This window comes from Neophocaena asiaeorientalis, unplaced genomic scaffold (assembly GCF_003031525.2).
Source record: "Neophocaena asiaeorientalis asiaeorientalis breed wild unplaced genomic scaffold, Neophocaena_asiaeorientalis_V1.1 scaffold1166, whole genome shotgun sequence".
In the NCBI taxonomy this organism is placed as follows: Eukaryota; Metazoa; Chordata; class Mammalia; order Artiodactyla; family Phocoenidae; genus Neophocaena; species Neophocaena asiaeorientalis.
In genome coordinates, this window is record NW_020174062.1 from 18295 (window position 1) to 36115 (window position 17821).

General features: G+C 54.1%; 8 non-coding genes across 8 annotated transcripts; all 8 read left to right on the plus strand.

Moving 5' to 3' along the window:
- The first annotated feature begins 1566 nt into the window (after window positions 1–1566).
- On the plus strand, window positions 1567–1659 carry LOC112405942 (small nucleolar RNA SNORD116). The gene has a single exon (XR_003004467.1). It is a non-coding gene; the product is annotated as a small nucleolar RNA SNORD116 (small nucleolar RNA).
- A 2077-nt stretch (window positions 1660–3736) lies between these two features.
- LOC112405943 (small nucleolar RNA SNORD116) lies at window positions 3737–3828 on the plus strand. Its single transcript, XR_003004468.1, has one exon. It is a non-coding gene; the product is annotated as a small nucleolar RNA SNORD116 (small nucleolar RNA).
- Window positions 3829–6270: 2442 nt separating this feature from the next.
- Window positions 6271–6362, plus strand: LOC112405935 (small nucleolar RNA SNORD116). The gene has a single exon (XR_003004461.1). It is a non-coding gene; the product is annotated as a small nucleolar RNA SNORD116 (small nucleolar RNA).
- A 2676-nt stretch (window positions 6363–9038) lies between these two features.
- LOC112405936 (small nucleolar RNA SNORD116) lies at window positions 9039–9131 on the plus strand. Its single transcript, XR_003004462.1, has one exon. It is a non-coding gene; the product is annotated as a small nucleolar RNA SNORD116 (small nucleolar RNA).
- Window positions 9132–11582: 2451 nt separating this feature from the next.
- Window positions 11583–11675, plus strand: LOC112405938 (small nucleolar RNA SNORD116). Its single transcript, XR_003004463.1, has one exon. It is a non-coding gene; the product is annotated as a small nucleolar RNA SNORD116 (small nucleolar RNA).
- A 2434-nt stretch (window positions 11676–14109) lies between these two features.
- LOC112405931 (small nucleolar RNA SNORD116) lies at window positions 14110–14201 on the plus strand. The gene has a single exon (XR_003004457.1). It is a non-coding gene; the product is annotated as a small nucleolar RNA SNORD116 (small nucleolar RNA).
- Window positions 14202–15382: 1181 nt separating this feature from the next.
- On the plus strand, window positions 15383–15475 carry LOC112405940 (small nucleolar RNA SNORD116). The gene has a single exon (XR_003004465.1). It is a non-coding gene; the product is annotated as a small nucleolar RNA SNORD116 (small nucleolar RNA).
- A 1827-nt stretch (window positions 15476–17302) lies between these two features.
- Window positions 17303–17395, plus strand: LOC112405941 (small nucleolar RNA SNORD116). Its single transcript, XR_003004466.1, has one exon. It is a non-coding gene; the product is annotated as a small nucleolar RNA SNORD116 (small nucleolar RNA).
- The last annotated feature ends 426 nt before the right edge of the window (window positions 17396–17821 follow it).

Sequence of the window (17821 nt, forward strand, 5' to 3'; positions counted from 1 at the left end):
GCAGAGGTCCTCCATTTGAAGTCTTTCTGTGATCCTCGTGGATGGCACCTTGGATCTCCGTGAGGTCCTTGTTGGTGTTGGTGTGATGCTGACGAGATTACAGAATGTATGGTGTGGGGTCGACCTCATCAAAGCCGACATGCTTGCTGTCTGTCTTCCGTGGTGCTCAGTGTCTCCCATGTTAGCATGGTGTCTGTGGCTTCTTGTTGTGTCCAATCACCCTGTGGGCAGGAGGAGGGCACGTGGGACAAGGATATCCAGCATCTGAGCATTTCCTCAGGGACCAGAGCCACGAATCCTGCCAGTTGTTTAGCTGGCCAGAACCTGGCCAGGAAGGTGGCCTAGTTTCCTTGTGCAGTTCGACCCTGCATAATGGTGGGTGAAGACCAACACTTTCCATGATAGGCATGCCTGCGGGTCCATGGAAAGTGATTTGGCATAGTTGGCCTTAAGTGGCACCTGGTCTTAAGTCCTTTGGCCCCTTGAGAGGAAGAGGGGCTGCATCTTGCCTGTAGCCAGCTGCAAGGCAGTGTCGGCCTGCCCGTGGGAGGTTCCCTTCTTCCCAGAGGTGCTGGGAGTGGCCAGCAAGTGCACATCAGATGTGCTAGGGTAGCTGGCAGGGTCTCCAGGTTTACGTAGACGTTACACCCACAGCCAGGAGGCCAGGCTTGTCTCATCAAGTCTGTGTGCTTTGGTCAGAAGACGGTGCTGTTGGAGAGCAGGAGTCCGTTGCTTATTTCAACAGTCTCTGGGGTCAAAGTTCGCATGCGGTCTCTTGAAGGTAGCAGGGGTCTTTCAACGTTCTGTGGCAGGGCCCGAGGCCATGGCTCTGTGTATAAGTTGTTGCTTTTCCCGTTTGAGGCCTTTACAGAGGGGTACAGGGACACACAGAGGTCCCGACGTTGGTACAGAGGCACACACAGAAACCCGCAAGTGAGTCTTCGTGCGGAGTCACAGTCACACACATGTGCAGTTGTGTGCATGTACACATATACCCTCACACTCGCGGGCCCACCTACATGCCTACATTCCTTCAGTCATGCTGTCAGACACGCATTCACTCCTCCATAAGGGATTGAGGTACTTGGGAAGCAGGTGCAGGGCTTATCCCCAGGTAAATGTTGGCATGAATAGTGTTCTCTGAGTACGCCGGTCCAATTCTGAAGCTTGTGTGATTTCTGTCCACTTCTTAGGTGCAGTTGCTGGGCAAGGCTGGCCATCGGCTAAGACAAGAAGACCTTCACGTGGTCTGATGACTGGAGGTGCAAGGGAGACCTAGAAGAAATGGGGCGGCCCAGGGTGCCGAGCATGGCTGTGGGTCACTCAGGACAGTAGGTATTCTCCCACTCCAAGATGTGCCATTAGATATTAGGGTTTCCTTGGGTGGTCCCAGTGGTTGCAAGCGTGGATTGACTGATCTTAATGCTGAGAGGCCTGGGTAGTGGCGATTCCCCAGGCCCTGGAGCTCTCCAAGGTCACTGGGTTCTCTGCAGACCCATACAGATTCACTGATCTTAATGCTGAGAGGCCTGCCCTTTGGGTTCTGCAGCATCCCAGCACATGCTCGGAACAATGATGTCTTCCTCATATGCATTCCTTGGAAGATCTACAGGAAATGATTGTGAACACCCTACCATCTCCTTATTGAAACTTAGGTCCACCGTGGCTTCCAGAGGGAATGTAAGGAGAGTGTCATGTTGCAATTGCTGCCTTGGATATCCGCAGTCACATTGTGTGAGTTTAGTTGGCGGGATTCTTGTGGGGAGAAGAACCATTGGGAAAGAGCCTGAGATGCACATCCAGGGAGGAAGGCTAGGGAGAGCATGTCATCTCTGGGCACCCAAGTTTAATCAAGCTTCTGTGGTGAGGGTTGGCTCTGGAACCTTGCTGTGAGATGTTTTGATCTGGGGAGAAAGAGAAAGGCAAGGCAAGCGGGAAATAAATGTGACATGGTTGGCTAAGCCCATGGGTGGACTGGTGGGCGGATAGATTGACAATGGGCATAGGGTTCCTGGAACTCCTTTGGGATGCCTTCAGGTGCATTTGAAGGCGTGTATAGGGAAGGATTATGGGTGCACGTTCATGAACCATCCCGCCCTTGGCCTCTCCTTTGTCGATTTGCATCATGGCGGGTCCCTGTGCCAGGTAGTAGTTGCCTTTGTGGCACACTATGGTGTCTTCGCAAGAGGGCCAGTTTGGAGGCCATGGGGTTTTTTGACCCTGTCTGGCCACGTTCACCCTATGTTGAAAATGTGAAGGTGTTCCTCAGGACTCCCCAGCGTCATTTCTGTACCCAGCCCACACACTGTTCCCTGAGGATTAGAGCTCTTCCTGGAGGTCTTTGGGCGCAACCCAGAAACAAGGGATTCGGCTTTCAAGGAGAGCCTGCAGGTTTAAGGGCAGAAGAGTTTTGTGGCACTGGGATCACTTTGTCCTGTCATCCACTGGTGGGCAAACCTGTGGTCTCCGGTGTGCCTGGCCTCAGGCCAGAGAAGTCATGCTGTTTCAAGAGTTCGGGCTGCTGGCTGCGTTTTCTTATTGCACGGCTCTGGCTGACACATTGGTTCTGGAGGACCTGGGTCTCAAGCTTTCTCTGAAGTTGTGGCACTGATGGGCCCAGCATGCGAAAATGCAAGGCGTCAAGTGAAGTAAGCCAGTTGCAGCAAGGGTCTTGTCCTGCAACTTTGGGCGTCGAAATGGCTCTGATGCCATTCGCTTTCCATATGGTTCAAGTAAAGGGGCTGTGGCTTGGCAGGAGGCCAGGAAGAATGCCAGTTGGTGAGTCCCATTGGTCAGTCCAGGAGTGCCTCGGGTGCCCTTTGTTGCGGGGCCCAGTGAGCCGCTTTTGAAGGAGGTCATCACTTTTGGCTAAGGGCCATTCCCTTCTGGAAAGTAACTGGGACCGCATTTCCCCTTGATTGTGAGTCCATTGTGAGGAAGCATATGTGCCAAGAGCGGGTGTGTTTCCCTGGAGGGCAGTGGGTCTTAGGCTGAGGGGACCCAGTTCCCCTGAGGGTGTCTCAGGGGTTTAGGATGACATCATTATGCTTTGTCGGTGGGGAGGGCACCCAGGGTGGGAATTACAAGGCTCGAGACCAGGGGGTTGATGGACTACAGCGCACATTGTCCTGATGGACGCCTGCTCTGAAGGCATCCACGCCCCGATGCTTTCATGTTTGGCTGCTGACACACAGACAAAATGGGCAGCAAATTAAACATAGAGGTGACATAGAGCTCACATGTCTGGGTGGTATCACCCTTTCCCTCCGTGCGCCTGTGGACCAGTGCACCATCCTCAAGCATCTGTGTTTTCTCTCGCTCCGAGCCAGGTGGAGTGCCAGGGAAGAAAGGCCAGTGGCAGCATGTGACCCTCTGCATATTCTGTAATACCCAGCGAGTCAAGGAAGACACGGCAAGGCGAGGCGAGGCGAGGCGAGGGAGTCTCAGATGCATGTTGGCATGCAGTCCGTGAGGTTACTGGTGGAACCCTCATTGCAGTAAACTGCACTTCTTTACAAAACATAGATGTTTGCCCACGGTACTTTTGCATCGGGGCTGCACCATAATCTTCTGGGGTTTTCCCAGGGAGCACAAGCTCCAATGCTCTGAGACTTGGCTGCAATTCCTGACCCACGTCTCAGTTCTGGGTGCTCCTGAAGGCTGACAAGATTGAGTTCGCTGGCCGTCCTGCGGTGGAGGCTGCGACTTTGCACATCCAGCCTTTGAGCAGGTGCTTGGATTGATGATTACTCCCACAAATGCATTCCTTGGAAATCTGAACAAAATGAGTGAGCAATCCCTACCGTCTCCTCATCAGAACTGAGGTCCAGCACTTGCCTCCCAAAGGGAAAGTAAGGAGAAGTTCATGTTTCATTTGCTGCATTGGGCATCCACAGACACCTTGCTCATGTTGAGGGTAGTGGCATTCTCGTGGGGAGAAGAGCCATTGGGAAAGGTGCCTGGGATGCACATCCATGTGGGAAGGCTAGGGACAGCGTGCCGTCTCGGTGTGCTTGAGTCTAGCCAGGATTGCTGTCCCCTGCCTCAGTTGAGCGTGCAGGTGCCAGAGGAAGTGTGAGCTTGTGGCGGGCCTTGGGCCTGCCATTGAGTTCTACAGGCCTTCCCCACCCCCCGGTCGTTGCTTTGTTCCCTCAAGGAAACAGGTGTCTCTACACTCAGGGTCAGAGCAGGAGTCCTAGCCTAGGCCAGGCTTCTTTGTCACGGTCTGCTTAGGATATGTGATGCAGGAGAGGTGTCTCCTGTTGATCGGGGGAAATCAAATGGGCCACTGTCCCCGGAAGTTGGGCCCAAGCTGATGGCTTCTCCTCGGGTTGTGTCCTCCTTATGTGTTAGTGGGCTGGGGGGCTGGAAAATGCCTTAGGCAATTCCCTGGGAAGTCAAGCTTCTGTGGTGAGAGGTTGCTATTGCACCTTGCCGTGAGATGTTTTTATGCAGGCAGAGACAGAAGGGCAAGGTGAGCGGAAAATACCCATGAGTTTCTTGGCTAATCCCTCAGGTAGACTGGTGGGTGGATAGATCACAGTGGGCATAGGGTTCCCGGAAGGCCTTTGTGATGCATTCAGGAGCATTTGGAGGCATGTGCAGGGAAGGAATATGGGTGCACGTTCAAAGACCATCTCACTGTTTTCTTCTCCTTTGTTTTACTTCATGGCGGGTCCCTGTGCTGACGAATGGTTGCCTTCGTGGCACAGTATGGTTTCTTCTCATGGGGGCTGATTTGGAGGCCGTGAGGTGTTTTGTCCCTGTCTGGCCACGTTTCCCCTGTGTTGAAGATATGAAGGTGTTCCTCAGGACAACCCAGCATCGTTTCTATACCCGGCCCACATAGCGTTACCTGAGGATTTGAGCTCTTCCTGGAGGTAATTGGGCACAAACATGCGGAAACAAGGGAATCAGCTGCCAAGGAAAGCCTACAGATTTAAGGGCAGGAGAGGATGTGTGGTGCGGGGGCCATTTGGTCCCACCACCAGCTGGTGCAGTGAGCCTGTGGTCTCTGGCATGCCTGGCCTCAGGCCACAGATGTCATGCCAGTTCAAGTGTCCATGCTGTTGGCTGGGTTCTCTTGTTTCACGACTGTGGGTACATTTTGTGCTGGAGGACCTGGGTCTCATGGGTCCTCAGAGGTCATTTCACTGATGGGCCGAGACTGCAAAATTGCAAAAACCCACAGCAAGTTACCCAGTTGCTGCAAGTGTTTGCGCCACAACTTTGGGCATTGGAATGGCTCCAATGCCTTTAACTTTGCGTGTGGTCAAAGGGAAGGTCCCCTGGCTTGGCAGGAGGCCAGGAAGTATGCCTGCTGGTGAGTCACCCTTGGTCAGTCCAGGGATTCCTCAGGTGTCCTTTGTCACGGGTCCCTACGAGCCGCATTTGATGGAGGTCATCACATTCGGCAAAGGGCCATTCGCTTGTGGAAGATCTCAGGGACCACATTTCTCCTTGAGGGTGAGTCCATTGTGAGGAAGTGTATATGCCAAGAGTGGGTGTGTCCACCTGGAGGACAGTGGCTCTTAGGCTGAGGGGACCCACTTCCCCTGAGGGTGTCTCAGGGGTTCAGGATGACATCCTTATGCTGTGTTGACGTGGAGGTCGCTCAGGGGGGTAATTGCAGCGCCCGTATCAGGGGGTTGATGGGCAGTGGCGCTCTTTGTGCTGATGGCTGCATGCTCTGAAGGCATCTACATCACAATGCATTCACATTTGGCTGCGAACACACAGACAAGATGGGCAGCAAATGAAATTTTGAGGCGAGATAGAGCACACATCTCTGGGTGGTATCACCCATTCCCTCTGTGCACCCGTGCACCATCCTCAAAGGTGCATGTGTTCTCTCACCCTGAACCAGGTGCATTGCCAGAGAATGAATGCCACCAGCAGCATTGGGCCCTCCATATAGTCTGTGATACCTGGTGAATAGTGGACTTTGTGGCAAGGAGAGGCGAGGCAAAGGAGTCTCAGAGGGGTGTTGGCGTGAAGTCCTTGAGGTTCCTGGTGGAAACCTTGTGGCAGTAAGCGGAACATCTTTGCAGAAACCTAGATGTTTGTCCACAGGATATTGTGCACCAAGAGTACACCATTACCTTCTGGGCTCTTCCTGGGGCACCCAAGCTCCAATGCCCTGAGACTTGGCTGCACTTCCTGCCCCATGGTTTGATTCTGACCACTCCTGACTGCTGACATGATTGAGCTCACTGGCTGTCCCATGGTGGAGGCTGTGACTTTGCATGTCCAGGCTTTGAGCACGTGCTTGGATCGATGGTGACTCCCAAAAATGAATTCCTTGGAAATATGAACAAAATGAATGAGAAATCCCTACCATCTCCTCATAAGAGCTGATGTCCAGCACATAGCTCCCAAAAGAAGAGTAGAGAGAGGTCACGTTGCATTTAGCTATTGTGGGGATCCACAGCCACATTGTTCAAGTGGAGAGTGGCAGCCTTCTCTGGGAAAAGGGCCATTTGGAGAGGAGCCTGTTATGCCCATTCACCTGGGAGGGCTTAGGACAATTAGTTGTCTATGGGCAACTAAGTCTATCAAGGTCTTCTGTCTCCTGCCACAGTTTAGCGTGCATTCAGAAGAGGAAGCATTAGCCCTTGGTGGGGCTCTGGCCTGCCAGTGAGTTCTAACATTCTCCCCCACCCCCTATTCATGGCCTTGTGCCCTCAAGGAAACAGAAGTCTCTGTGCTCAGGGTCAGAGCAGGAGTCCTGGCCTAGGTCAGTCTTCCTTGTCATGTTCTGCTTGGGAGACAGGTTTCAGATTAGGTTTCTCATGATGAGGGGTGAAATCAAATGGGCCACTGTCCCTGGGAGTTGGGCCAAGCTGATGGTTCCTCCTCAGTTGTGATCTGCTTGTGTATTGTGTGCAGGTGGGCTTGAATATGTCTTAGTCAATTCTCAGGAAAATAAAACTTCTTTGGTGAGGGGTGGCTCTGGCACCTTGCCTTCAGACAGTTCGATCCTGGTTGAGGGAGAAAGGAAAGGTGAGCAGGAAATACACGTGAGATGGCTGGCAAAGCCCACAGGTTTACTGGTGGATGCATAGATCGATGGTGGCCGTAGGGTTCCCGGAACACATTTGGGATTCCCTCAGGAGCATTTGGAGGCACGTGTAGGGAGGGAACACGGGAGCACATTTGTGGACTGTCCCGCCTTTTTCCTCTCCTTTGTCAATTTGCTTCATGGCGGGTTCCTGTGCCAGCGAATGGTTGCCTTCCAGACATGGTATAGTGTTTTTCATGGGGACAGATTTGGAGGCCGTGGGGTGTTTTGTCCGTGTCTGGCCATGTTTGCCCTGTGTTGAAGATGTGAAGGTGGTCCTCAGTACAGCCCACCATCGTTACTACACCCAGCCCACATAGTGTTCCCTGAGGATTGCAGATCTTCCCAGAGGTCATTGGGCACAACCATGCAGAAAAAATGGAGAGGATTTGTGGTGCAGGGGTCATTTTTCCTGCCACCTGCTGGTGCATCGAGACTGTGGTATCTGGCATCCCTGGCCACAGGCCAGACAAGTTATACCGGTTATACCGGTTCAAGTGTCTAGGCTGTTGGCTGGGTTCTCTCGTTGCACGGCAGTGGGTAACACGTTGTTTCTAGAGGATCTGGGCCTCACGGTTTCTCCGAGGTCACGTCACTGATGGGACAGAGTGCAAAAGTGCCAGGCACCACTGCAAGTGACCCAATTGCTACAGTGGTTTGCCCTCCACTTTGGGCATCAGAATGGCTCTCATGACATTAGGCTGCAAGGGTTTTCCTCACCACGGTGGGCATCAGAATGCTTCCCATGGCATTAGCTTTGTGTCTGGGTCAAGAGCAGGTCGTCTGTCTTGGCAACAGGCCAGGAAGTAGGCCTGCTGGTGAGTCTCCCTTGGGCAGTCCAGGTGTTCCTCAGATGTCCTTTTTCACGAGTCCCAACGAGCCGCCTTTTTTTTTTTTTTGCTGTATGCAAGGCTCTCACTGTTGTGGCCTCTCCCGTTGTAGAGCACAGGCTCTGGGCACACAGGCTCAGTGGCCATGGCTCACGGGCCTAGCCATTCTGCAGCACGTGGGATCTTCGTGCACCGGGGCACAAACCCGTATCCCCTGCATCGGCAGGCGGACTATAAACCACTGCGCCACCAGGGAGGCCCCCTACGAGCTGCTTTTGATGGAGGCCCTCATATTTGACCAAGGGCCATTCCCTTGTGGAAGATCTCTTCCACTTTAGGGCGCGTCCATTGTTTGGAAGCATATGTCCTAAGGGCATGTGTTTTCCCCTAGAGTGCACTGGCTCTTATGCTGAGGGAGCACAGTTGCCCTGTGGGTGTCTTAGGGGTTCAGGAAGCCATCCTTCTGCTGTGATGGATGGGAGAGTGCTCAGGAGAGGAATTGCAGGGCCTGAGACCACGGGGTTGTTGGACAGTGGGGCTCTTTGTCCTGATGGCCACAGGCACTGAAGGCATCCGTGCTACGTTGCTTTCATGTTTCCCTGTGGACAACACGCAAAATGGGCAGCAAATGAAATGTTGAGGGGAGATAGAGCTCACATCGTTGCGTGGTATTGCCCCTAACATCGGTGCACCCATGCACCCTCCTAAAGTACACGTGTGTTCCCTCACCCTGAACAAGGGGGAATGCCAGGGAAGGAATGACAACAGCAGAGCAGCCTGGGGCCATCCGTATAATCTGTGATACCTAGTGAAGTGACGACGGTGAGGCAAGGCGAGACCAGGTGAAGGAGACTCGGAGGGGTTTTGGCATGCATTCCATGAGGATCCTGGTTTAACCCTTGTTGCGCTAAGTGGCACTTCTTTGGTGAAACCTAGAGGTTTGGCCACTGGAACTTGGGCACCGGGGCTACACTCTCACCTTCTCGCATTTTCTCGGGGAACGGGATCTTCGATGCCCTGAAAACTGGCTGCATTTCCTGCCCCATGGCTGGGCTCTGGCCACTTCCATATGCTGACATGATTCAGCTCACTGACCATCCTGTGGTGGAATCTGCAACTCTGCATTTCCAGCATTTGAGCATTTGCTTGGATCGCCGATGACTCCCAAAAAATGTATTCCTTAGATATCTGAAAAAAATGAGTGAGAAATCACTACCATCTTCTCATTGGAACTGAGGTCCAGCACGTGGCTCTCAAAAGGAAAGTAGGGAGAGGTTCACGTTGCATTTGGTGGCGTGCTTGTCCACAGCCACGTTGCTCAAGTTTAGGATTCTGGCCGTCTCATGGGGAGAAGAACCATTGGGAAAGGAGCCTGGGATACCAATCCAGGTGGGAAGGCTAGGGACAGAGTGCCGTCTCTGGGTTCATTGGTCTAGCCAAGACTGCTGTCCCCTGCCACAGTTCAGCATGAGGGTAGGACAGGAAACGTGAGCCACTGGTGGTCCTGTCGCCTGCACTTGCATTCTACAGGCTGCCCCCGTGGGGCTGTCGTTGCCTTGTGCCCTCAAACAAACAAGTCTGTATGCTCGGGGTCAGAGCAGGATTCCTGGCCTATGGCAGGGTTCTTTGTCACGTTCTGCTTGGGAGACCAGATGCAGTTTAGGTTTCTCCTGATGAGAGGAGGAATCAAATGGGGCACATTCCCCGGGAGTTTAGAAAAGCTGATGGCTCCTCCTTGGGTTCCGTCCTGATTGTGTCTGCTATCTAAATGGGCTAGAAAATGCCTTAGTTAAGCTTAGTCATGTGAGGGGTGGCTCTGGCATCTTGTGGAGACACATTGGGATCCCGGTGTAGAGAGAAAGACAAGGCAAGTTAAAAAGGCACTTGAGATGGCTGGCTAAGCCCTCAGATTTACAGGTGGGTGGATAGATCGACGGTGGCCATAGGGATCCCAGAACACATTTGGGATTCCCTCAGGAGCAATTGCAGGCACGTGTAGGAAGGGAACTCGTGAGCACATTTGTGGACTGTCCCACCTTTTTTCTCTCCTAGATCGATTTGATTCATGGTGGGTCCCTGTGCCAGCGAATGGTTGCCTTCGTGGCACAGTATGGTTTCTTCTCATGGGAGAGGATTTGGAGGCCGTGGGGTGTTTTGGCCCTGGCGGTCAATGTTCCCCCTGTGGTGAAGATTGAAGGTGCTCCTATGTACAACCCAGGATCGTTTCTACACCTGGCCCACATAGCGTTCCCTGTGGACTGCAGCTCTTACCAGAGGTGACTGAGCACAACCATGCAGCAAAAAAGGTAGTTGGCTGCCAAGGAAAGGCTACAACTTTAAGGGCAGGAGTGTATGTGTGGTGCGAGGGTCATTTTTCCTGCCACCTGCTGGTGTGTCGAGACTGTGGTATTTGAATCTCTTGGCCACATGCCACACAAGTAATACAGATTCAAGTATCTAAGCAGTTAGCTAGGTTCTCTTGTTGCACAGCTGTAGGTAATATGTTGCTTCTAGAGGACATGACCTCACAGTTTCTCCGAGGTCACGTCACTGATGGGCGCAGAGTGCGAAAGTACCAGGCAGCACTGCAAGTGACCAAATTACTGAAACAGATTGCCCCGCCGCATTGGATATTGGAATGGCTCCAATGCCATTAGGCAGCAAGGGTTTTCCCCGCCATGTTGCTCATGGGAATGGATCCCATGCCATTACCTTTGTGTGTGGGCCAAGGGTAGGTCGTCTGTCTTGGCAGCAGTCCAGGAAATATGCCTGCTGGTGAGTCTCCCTTGATCAGTCCAGGTGTTCCTCGCGTACGCTTTGTCACGGGTCCCTATGAGCCGCTTTTGATGGAGGACATAATATTCAGCCAAGGGCCTTTCCCTTGTGGAAGATGTCTTCCCCTTAAGGGCGTGTCCATTGAGTGGAAGAATATGTGCCAGGGGCTGATGTGTTCATCTGGAGGGCACTGGCTCTGAGTCTAAGGGGGCACAGTTGCCCTGAGGTGGTCTCAGGGGTTCAGGAAGACATCCTTTTCCTGTGCTGGAGGGGAGAGTGCTCAGAAAAGGCATTGCAGGGTCCGAGACGAGGGGTTTGTTGGACATCAGGGCTCTTTTCCCTGATGGCCACATGCTCTGAAGGCGTCTGTGCTACGTGGCATTCATGTATCCCTGCGAACAGCCAGGCAAGATGGGCAGCAAATGAAATGCTGAAGAGGGATAGGGCACACATCGCTGGGTCGTATCGCTCTTTCCCTTGTTGCACCCATGCACCTTCCTCAATTAAGCGTGTGTTCTCTCAGCCCGAATGAGATGGAATGCCAAGGAAGGAATACAGGCATCACAGCAGCCTGGGGCCAACCATATAATTCGTGATGACCGTTGAAGTGAGGAGAAGGAGTCTTGCAGGGGTGTTAGCGCACATTCCATGAGGACCCTGATTTAAACCTTGTTGCGGTAAGAGGCACTTTTTTGCTAAAACCTAGAGGTTTGGCTACGGTAAATTGAAAAAGGGGCGACACACTCACTTGCTGGCCTTTTCTCGGGGAACACGAGCTTTGATGCCCTGAGAACTGGCTGCATTTCCTGCTGCATTGCTCGACACTGGCCGCTTCTGTATGCTGACCTGATTCAGCTCGCTGGCTGTACCGTGATGGAATCTGAAACTTTGCATGTCCAAGGTTTGAGCATGTGCTTGGATCGACGATGACTCCCACAAGTGCATTCCCCTGAAATCTGAAAAAAAATGAGTGAGAAACCCCTACCGTCACCTCGTTGGAACTGAGGTCCAGGATGTGGCTCCAATAAGGACAGTAGGGAGAGGTTCACATTGCATGTGCTGCTGTGTGTGTCCACGGCCACGTTGTTCAAGTGGAGGGCTGTGGCCATCTCATGGGGAGAAAAGCCACTGGGAATGGAGCCTGGGATGCCAATTCAGGTGGGAAGCCTAGGGAGAGCGTGCCGTCTGTGGGCTCCTTGGTCTAGCCAGGACTGCTGTCCGCTGCCACTGTTAAGCATGTGGGTAGCAGAGGAAGTGCGAGCCATTGGTGGTCCTCTCGCCTGTACTTGAGTTCTACAAGCCGCCCCCACTGGCTGGTCGTTGCCTTGCGCCCTCACAGAAACAGAAGTCTCTCTGCCCATGGTCAGAGCAGGACTCCTGGCCTAGGGAAGGCTTCTTGGACACGATCTGCTTCGGAGACCAGATGCAGTTTAGGATCCTCCTGATGAGGGGAGAAATCCAATGGGCCATTGTCCCCGGCAGGTGGGCCAAGCTGATGGCTCCTCCTCGGGGTGTGTCCGGCCTGTGTGTGCTCTGTGAAGAGGCTAGAAAATGCCTTAGTTAAGATAAGTCCCAGCAAGCTTCTTTGGTGAGGGGTGGCTCTGGCATCTTTCCGTGACACGTTGGGATCCCCGTGGAGGGGGAAGGGCAAGGTGAGTGAAAAAGACACGTGAGACGGCTGGCAAAGCCCACATGTTTACTGGTGGGTGGAGAGATCGACAGAATCCATGGAGCGTTTGGAGGCATGTGTAGAGAGGGAACACGGGAGCTCATTTGTGGACTGTCCCGCCCTTTTCCTCTCCTTGTTCGATTAACTTCATGGCGGGTCCCCGTGCTAGCGAATGGTTGCCTTCGTGGCACAGTATGGTTTCTTCTCATGGGGGAGGATTTGGAGGCCGTGAGGTGTTTGTCCCTGTCTGTCCACGTTCCCCCTGTGTTGAAGATGTGAAGGTGTTCCTCAGTACAGCCCAGCATCTTTAATACTCCCAGCCCACATAGCGATCCCTGAGGATTGCAGATCTTCCCGGAGGTCATTGGGCACAACTAGGCGGAAAGAAGGGAGTTGGCTGCCGAGGAACAGCTACAGCTTTAAGGGCAGGAGAGGATGTGTGGTGCGGGGGTCATTTTTCCTGCCACCCGCTGGTGCGTCCAGACTGTGGTATCCGGCGTGCCTGGCCACAGGCCAGACAAGTCATAGCGGTTCAAGTGTCTAGGCTGTTGGCTGGGTTCTCTCATTGCACGGCTGTGGGTAACACGTTGCTTCTAGAAGACCTGGGCCTCACGGTTTCTCCGAGGGCACGTCACCGACGGGCCCAGAGTGCGAAAGTGCCAGCCACCACTGCAGGTGGCCCAATGGCTGTAACTCTTTGCTCCGCCACTTTGCGCACTGGAATGGCTCCCACGCCATCAGGCTGCAAGTGTTTTCCCCGCCGCGCTAGGCGTCGGAATGGTTCGCATGCCATAAACTCTGTGTGTGGGCCAAGGTTAGGTCATCTGTCTTAACAGCAGGCCAGGAAGTATGCCTGCTGGTGAGTCTCCCTTGATCAGTCCAGGCGTTCCTCACGTACCCTTTGTCCCGGGTCCCTACGAGCCCCTTTTGATGGAGGCCGTCATATTCGGCCAAGGGCCCTTCCCTTGTGGAAGATCCGTTCCCCTTCAGTGCGCATCCTTTTAGTGGAAGCATATGTGCCAAGGGCGGATGAGTTCACCTGCAGGGCACTGACTCTTAGTCTGAGGGGGCACAGTTGCCCTGACGGGGTCTCAGGGGTTGAGGAAGACATCCTTTTCCTGTGCTGGAGGGGAGAGTGCTCAGGAGAAGAGTTGCAGGGCCTGAGAGCAGGGGGTTGTTGGACAGCGGGGCTCTTTCTCCCGATGGCCACAGGCCCTGAAGGCGTCTGCTCTACGTTGCTTTCACATTTGCCTGCAGGCACACAGGCAAGATGGGCAGCAAGTGAAATGTTGAGGGGAGATAGAGTACTCATCGCTGGGTGGTATCGCCCTTTCCCTCGGTGCCCCCGTGCACCCTCCTCACTGACGCGTGTGTTCTCTCACCCCAAGCCAGGTGGAATGCCAAGAAAGGAATTCCAGCAGCAGAGCAACCTGGGGCCATCCGTATAATCCGTGCTTCCCGGTGAAGTGAGGAGGAGTCTCGCCAGGGTGTTGGGGTGCATTCCACGAGGATCCTGATTTAACCCTTGTTGCGGTAAGCAGCACTTCTGTGCTAAAACCTTGAGGTTTCACCACGGGAGCCTGTGCAACGGGGCGATACCCTCACCTTCCGACCTTTTCTCGGGGAGCACGAGCTTCGACGCCCTGAGAACTGGCTGCATTTCCTGCTCCAATGGCTCGGCTCTGGCCGCTTGCATATGCTGACATGATTCAGCTCGATGGGTGTCCCATGGTGGAATCTGCAACTTTCCACGTCCAGCGTTTGAGCATGTGCTTGGATCGATGATGACCCCCACTAATGCATTCCTTGGAAATCTGAACAAAATGAGTGAGAAACCACTACCGTCTCCTCATTGGAACTGAGGTCCAGCACGTAGCTCCCAAAAGGAAAGGAGGGAGAGGTTGACGTCGCGTTTGCTGCCGTGAGAGTCCACAGCCACGTTGTTCAAGTTGAGGGTTGTGGCCGTCTCATGGGGAGAAGAGCCATTGGGAAAGGAGCCTGGGATGCCAATCCATGCGGGAAGGCTGGGGACAGCGTGGCGTCTCTGGGTTCCTTGGCCGAGCCAGGACTTCTGTCCCCTGCCACGGACGAGCATGCGGATAGGAAAGGAAGCGTGAACCGTTGGGGGTCCATTCGACTGCACTTGAGTTCTACAGGCCGCCGCCACCGGCTACTCGTTGCCTTGTGCCCTCAGAGAAAGGGAAGTCTATGCTCAGGGTGAGAGCAGGATTCCTGGCCTAAGGCAGGCTTCCTTGTCATGTTCTCCTTGGGCGACCAGATGCAGTTTAGGTTTCTCGTGATGAGAGGAGAAATCCAATGGGCCATTGTCCCCGGGAGGTTGGCCAAGCTGACGGCTCCTCCTCGGGTTGTGTCCTGCTTGTGTGTGCTGCGTGAAGGGACTAGAAAAGGCCTTAGTCAATCTGAGTCACGGCAGGCTTCTCTGGTGAGGCGTGGCTCTGGCATCTTTCCGTGACACATTGGGATCCCGGGGGAGAGAGAATATCAAGCCGAGTGAAAAAGACACGTGTGATGGCTGGCTAAGCCCACAGGTTTACTGGTGGGTGGATAGATCGACGGTGGCCATAGGGTTCCCGGAACACACTTTCCCTTGTTGCGCCCGTGCACCCTCCTCAAGTACGCGTGTGTTCTCTCAGCCCGGATCAGGTGGAATACCAAGGAAGGAGTACCAGCAGCAGAGCAGCCTGGGGCCATCCGTATAATTCGTGATAACGGTTGAAGTGAGGAGAAGGAGTCTTGCAGGGGTGTTGGCGCACATTCCGTGAGGATCCTGGTTTAAACCTTGTGGCGGTAAGCGACACCTCTTTGCTAAAACCTAGAGGTTTGGCTACGGTAAATTGAAAAAGGGGAGACACACTCAGTTGCTGGCCTTTTCTCGGGGAACACGAGCTTTGATGCCCTGAGAACTGGCTGCATTTCCTGCTCCATTCCTCGGCACTGGCCGCTTCTGTATGCTGACCTGATTCAGCTCGCTGGCCGTCCCGTGATGGAATCTGCAACTTTGCATGTCCAAGGTTTGAGCATGTGCTTGGATCGACGATGACTCCCACAAGTGTATTCCCCGGAAATCTGAAAAAAAATGAGTGAGAAACCCCTACCGTCACCTCATTGGAACTGAGGTCCAGCATGTGGCTCCAATAGGACAGTAGGGAGAGGTTCACATTGCATGTGCTGCTGTGTGTGTCCACGGCCACGTTGTTCAAGTGGAGGGCTGTGGCCATCTCATGGGGAGAAAAGCCACTGGGAATGGAGCCTGGGATGCCAATTCAGGTGGGAAGCCTAGGGAGAGCGTTCCGTCTCTGGGCTCCTTGGTCTAGCCAGGACTGCTGTCCCCTGCCACTGTTAAGCATGTGGGTAGCAGAGGAAGTGCGAGCCATTGGTGGTCCTCTCGCCTGTACTTGAGTTCTACAAGCCGCCCGCACCGTCTGGTCGTTGCCTTGCGCCCTCACAGAAACAGAAGTCTCTCAGCCCATGGTCAGAGCAGGACTCCTGGCCTAGGGAAGGCTTCTTGGACACGATCTGCTTCGGAGACCAGATGCAGTTTAGGATCCTCCTGATGAGGGGAGAAATCCAATGGGCCATTGTCCCCGGCAGGTGGGCCAAGCTGATGGCTCCTCCTCGGGGTGTGTCCGGCCTGTGTGTGCTCTGTGAAGAGGCTAGAAAATGCCTTAGTTAAGATAAGTCCCAGCAAGCTTCTTTGGTGAGGGGTGGCTCTGGCATCTTTCCGTGACACGTTGGGATCCCCGTGGAGGGGGAAGGGCAAGGTGAGTGAAAAAGACACGTGAGACGGCTGGCAAAGCCCACATGTTTACTGGTGGGTGGAGAGATCGACAGAATCCATGGAGCGTTTGGAGGCATGTGTAGAGAGGGAACACGGGAGCTCATTTGTGGACTGTCCCGCCCTTTTCCTCTCCTTGTTCGATTAACTTCATGGCGGGTCCCCGTGCTAGCGAATGGTTGCCTTCGTGGCACAGTATGGTTTCTTCTCATGGGGGAGGATTTGGAGGCCGTGAGGTGTTTGTCCCTGTCTGTCCACGTTCCCCCTGTGTTGAAGATGTGAAGGTGTTCCTCAGTACAGCCCAGCATCTTTAATACTCCCAGCCCACATAGCGATCCCTGAGGATTGCAGATCTTCCCGGAGGTCATTGGGCACAACTAGGCGGAAAGAAGGGAGTTGGCTGCCGAGGAACAGCTACAGCTTTAAGGGCAGGAGAGGATGTGTGGTGCGGGGGTCATTTTTCCTGCCACCCGCTGGTGCGTCCAGACTGTGGTATCCGGCGTGCCTGGCCACAGGCCAGACAAGTCATAGCGGTTCAAGTGTCTAGGCTGTTGGCTGGGTTCTCTCATTGCACGGCTGTGGGTAACACGTTGCTTCTAGAAGACCTGGGCCTCACGGTTTCTCCGAGGGCACGTCACCGACGGGCCCAGAGTGCGAAAGTGCCAGCCACCACTGCAGGTGGCCCAATGGCTGTAACTCTTTGCTCCGCCACTTTGCGCACTGGAATGGCTCCCACGCCATCAGGCTGCAAGTGTTTTCCCCGCCGCGCTAGGCGTCGGAATGGTTCGCATGCCATAAACTCTGTGTGTGGGCCAAGGTTAGGTCATCTGTCTTAACAGCAGGCCAGGAAGTATGCCTGCTGGTGAGTCTCCCTTGATCAGTCCAGGCGTTCCTCACGTACCCTTTGTCCCGGGTCCCTACGAGCCCCTTTTGATGGAGGCCGTCATATTCGGCCAAGGGCCCTTCCCTTGTGGAAGATCCGTTCCCCTTCAGTGCGCATCCTTTTAGTGGAAGCATATGTGCCAAGGGCGGATGAGTTCACCTGCAGGGCACTGACTCTTAGTCTGAGGGGGCACAGTTGCCCTGACGGGGTCTCAGGGGTTGAGGAAGACATCCTTTTCCTGTGCTGGAGGGGAGAGTGCTCAGGAGAAACAAGGTTTGAGCATGTGCTTGGATCGACGATGACTCCCACAAGTGTATTCCCCGGAAATCTGAAAAAAATTGAGTGAGAATCTCCTATCGTCACCTCGTTGGAACTGAGGTCCAGCATGTGGCTCCAATAAGGACAGTAGGGAGAGGTTCACATTGCATGTGCTGCTGTGTGTGTCCACGGCCACGTTGTTCAAGTGGAGGGCTGTGGCCATCTCATGGGGAGAAAAGCCACTGGGAATGGAGCCTGGGATGCCAATTCAGGTGGGAAGCCTAGGGAGAGCGTGCCGTCTGTGGGCTCCTTGGTCTAGCCAGGACTGCTGTCCGCTGCCACTGTTAAGCATGTGGGTAGCAGAGGAAGTGCGAGCCATTGGTGGTCCTCTCGCCTGTACTTGAGTTCTACAAGCCGCCCCCACTGGCTGGTCGTTGCCTTGCGCCCTCACAGAAACAGAAGTCTCTCTGCCCATGGTCAGAGCAGGACTCCTGGCCACCCTGCAGGCGCACAGGCAAGATGGGCAGCAAGTGAAATGTTGAGGGGAGAT